The following is a 4,504-nucleotide window of genomic DNA, read 5'->3' on the forward strand; positions in this document are numbered from 1 at the left end:
CTTTTTTTTTTTGAAAAAAAAAACGTGAGACGTGTATATAAAGACTTTAATCAGGCAAGAGAGAGATAGTAAAGAAAAATATATTTTCCTATATATAGAGGGACAAATTAATAATAAGTATTCAAGTAATGACTTATTATGCCACTCTCACGGGTTTGAAATTAGAATTTTATGATGGTGGACTAGTGGTTCTTGTTGTTGTTGTAGTATTTGGTATTTTAGAATTATTGCTGAACCTGAGCAAAACTTTTTGTTGCTGGATAACATCATTGAGTTGAATTTTGTTGCTGGATAACATCACGGGGTTAAATTTTGTTGCTGGATAACATCATTGGATTGAGTTTAATACTTGAATAGTTGAATTTGTTGTTATGTTTCTTAAAAAATCACTTAGCTAAATCTTTTGTTGCTGTAAATTTTTTTGTTCCTTTGTCAAGTATATTTATTTTTTTGTTGAATGGAAAATTTAGGATGGGTGTATAGTTTCTGTGATGAGGATATTGATGCTTTGATAAGCATGTGCTTATGCCTTTGGTTGGTAATGCAATAGGTTTTGAATTTCAACAGATTGTTGATATTGGCAAAACTCTGCCATTGTTCATGGAGCTTCAAACCTTAGGTGACAGGATGTGAAGAACCATGCTCTGCAAAGTGTCTTATTTTCAATGTTGCAGGCCTCATTTAATTTGAGTTGAACCGTTTGGTTATGTTGCCTGTGTGATTTTCTCACATGTTTGTGCTAACTAAACAATTTGAAACTATAGGTACTAGAGGCAGTAAAGCTCAAATTTTCTAGACAATTTTTTAGAATTGCATTAATTGACATCATATTGTTATTGTTGGTCGTCTTTTCAGGTGTGTGGCACTTATTAGAAGCTTCTCCATGAGAAAGAAGATGTATGAACATGATAGAATTCGTAATTTGTAGTTTATATTTTGAAGATTTATAATTCATTGTTTTTTTTGTCCTATGTATCTATCTAGTTCATTAAGGTTCTTCAATGTGTCTTGTTAGTTTGTACTTTAAAGTTTATATGTTGAAGATTTATAAAACAATCTTAGTTAAATGAAAGATATTTGAATTATCTATATCATTATATATTATATGAATGTTGACTTGCTGAATAAATTTGTTAATATATTAATTAATTAAAAAAATAATATAATTTGGCAAATTATGCGTGTAATTTATATTAAAAAAATTATTACAAAATAAATAGTATTTTGTAACTAAAGAAAAAAAATTGTTACAAAATTAAATTAAATCTTGTAATAAAATTTTATGATAGGAAAAAATATAGTCACCAAAAATATTTTGAAGATCAAAATTTGTTATCACTTTTGTAACGACTTTTGGTTTTTTATATCAGAAAAATTTGTTACAAAATATTACATTGAATTGTAACAGTTCCATTTTTTGTTACAAAAATTTTTTGTAACGGCACATACTGCAACGGCCTCTTTTTTTGTTACAAAATCTTTTTATTTCAAAATTTTAATTTTTTGTAATAAATTTTTTTTTTGCAAATATTACTTTTTCTTGTAGTGTTAGTAGTCAAATTAAGTTAATAAAAATATTAGCAGAAATTAACAAATTATTTTATTAAAAATAGTCTGCATACAAACTAATGTCACAGAAATAGAGTACAATGAAGTAGACAAAGAAAAAAATAAACTCTAACGCCAACAAATCCTGATAATCGTCATCGTCGTCGTCGTCGTCATGGTCCCCTGCTGAGGCGGCAAAAAAGGTTTTGACGAGGATGCCCCAACAGCAGCGTTGCCGTTGGCTCCAGCGTGCATCTGTTGGTTGTAGTACTCCTCCATATCTACTGTTGCAATTGATCGAGCTACTCCAGCTTCTCTGTCAAGTCCGAGCTGATGGCAACGACTCCTCCCACGCGTACAAGAAGATTGTTGTACTTCTGCTAAGACTGCTCTGCTTGCTGGTGAAGCTATTGTGTTAGCTTCTGCACCTTCTCCCTCAAGTCGACAACCTCTTGGGGATCAACAAGGCTAGCGGCAGAGGTAGAGGAAGAGGAGGCCACCAACACAGAGGAGCGGAGGTCACTGGCGAAGAACGACCCCAACCCGAAGTGGCGATTCTTGTGGGGCTCATAGGCGGTCTCACGCCAAATTCGATTAGAATCTACCACTAAGGTCTCGGAGCCAACTTCGTCATTCCTACTAGGTGGCAGAGATTACTGGATCGCAGCCTCCAACCTTTGCGTGTAATCCTCTTGTATCACACATATCGTGGTTAGGATAACAGTTAAATAATTGACTTTAAACCAAATAAATATGAAACTTAAGACTAATTAAACTTATAAAATGGGCTGCTGACTATTCGTCAACAAATCTCTCTTTGTTGGCCTTCAAAGTATGAGTATACTTGTAGGTCTCCGCTAGTGTCGCCTCTCGGTCTAACGACTTAGACTACAAAAGTAAAAACTAATATATCAGCCAAAAAAAAATAAATGAACAAATTAAATAACTAATTCAAGTAACTACTAAAATATTAAACAACGACAAAATTCTTACCAGTCTACTCTTCGTCTTCATGAAGGTCGCCGACCCATCCGTATACTTCGACGACTTGGGCGAAGCCCTGTTAGCGACGTTCGTTAGACGTTGACGCTTGAACCCCTCATCGTGAGTAAAATGGGCCTCCAGTTCCTTCTTTATGGATGACCGGATCCACAACGTCAGGTGATCGCGTCCCTTATGAACGTCGCTCATCTTCTGCTAAAAACGTTTGGCTACCCAGTGTCGTAAATCTTCTACATCAAGAGATTATGCTCTGCATCCCATATGAATGTCAACTGCACAAAATGATTCACCAACATTAGTTAGTCAGAATAATCAACAGTTCAAATATAGTTAATTAATTAAACTTTATTGGATTCTTACCACCCACTTATGAAATCATTGATTTCTGGTCTCAGCCGGGATTTACGTGTAGGTTAGCCATGGGTGGTTATACATTTAGTTAATGACATCGGAGATCTTCTATGTGCAAGCATTGAGGTTTGATGCAAACCTAGCAGAGAAAAACCTAACATTAACAAACACATAGAAACGCATAAACATAATATTAAAATAAATTATGTACTCACAACTGCATATCATCTGGCCAAATCCTTAGCCAGATGATGAGCGGTGGTTGAGGGGGGTAAGAAAAGGAGGCACGTAGCAGAATGAGGCATGTAGTTTGGGTTTGAGACCTTGATGAATTCTTGGTCTGCTGGACCCGCCTGTGACGTCACAGGGGTCGAGGGAGTAGTCAGGGTAGAGGGAAATGACTGGGCAACCTTGGGGAATTCGGTGGAAGCCCGCCCTCTACCACGACCACGTGACCCACTCGACCTACCTCTGCTACCTGTCGTCATATTTGCACAGCGAATATATTACTAACACTAAACAAAGCATAATTAAATTCACCAATTTTAAAGCATATTAACACACTCAATACGGTAATTATATTAGTAAAACTTGAGTCACAGCAAAGATATGATCATTTTTCAATATTAAAATATATTACATTAGAATTTCTCAAAAATAAAAATATCATGTATAAATTACATAAATTAGTTAAATACAAAAAATAAATACTATGACATGGTTGTAATCAAACAACTATAAGAGAAGGTACATATATCATAAATCAAATAATCTTATAAAAATTTTGACAGAATCTTCCCTAAAATTTGAATTTTTTTTATCCTTCAAGCATTTCATCCAATCCAAATACCTATCAACCCTAAAATCCGAATCCGCCTACCAAGAGGCTTCAAACATTTACTAAACTTTTAAAATATTCTAACTTTATTCCATCTTATTTTCTTTTCAAAGCATTCTAACTTTGCTAACAATTTTTTAAAATATTCTAACTTTCAAAGCATTTTAACCTTCAAAACATTATAACTCTTAAAGTATTTTAACTTTGATAACAATTTTTTAAAACATTTTAACTTTCAAAGCTTTCTAACTTTGTTATCAATTTTTCCAATCAAAATTTCAAATCCAAACAAAGGTCAGGTGAAAGATAATGAACTAAAGGAAATTATTTTAGGACTAGCAAAATTTCAAACCAAAATACTTGAATAATTGTATTCCAGGGCTACCAAAATTGAATCAGCCTTCAATCATTCTCTAATATAAAGTAGCAAACAATTTGAAAAGGAAATTAAAACCCCAAAAAATAATTTTCAAGTAAAACATTAAGAATAAATTAACAATAATGAAAAAATACCTAATGGAGATTTTACTAAGCAATCCAAATATTTAACACTATTCTACAATAATCAACATAAATCATAATTTAAAATAACTAATAACAAGTAAAATTAGCAGAAGCGGCGGTAGGGGCGTTAGAGAGAGATTGAGAGCTGAGAAGAAGAAGAAGAAGAAGAAGAAGAGCGAAAATAGAATTCAAAATGAAGGGGAAGAGAGTTCGTGATTCGAATATAGGACATGATTATCGTCGGATTTACCAATGGATAAA

The 4,504-nt window shown here is 33.3% G+C and overlaps 1 long non-coding RNA gene across 1 annotated transcript in view; it reads left to right on the top strand.

The window, feature by feature from the left end:
• Window positions 1–670, top strand: part of LOC110270390 — a 1,620-nt gene extending 950 nt beyond the window's left edge. Inside the window, exon 2 of the long non-coding RNA XR_002359870.1 lies at window positions 568–670. This is a non-coding gene — a long non-coding RNA (uncharacterized LOC110270390). The remainder of the gene's footprint in view (window positions 1–567) is intronic.

This window comes from Arachis ipaensis, chromosome B01, assembly GCF_000816755.2.
Source record: "Arachis ipaensis cultivar K30076 chromosome B01, Araip1.1, whole genome shotgun sequence".
Lineage (NCBI taxonomy): Eukaryota > Viridiplantae > Streptophyta > Magnoliopsida > Fabales > Fabaceae > Arachis > Arachis ipaensis.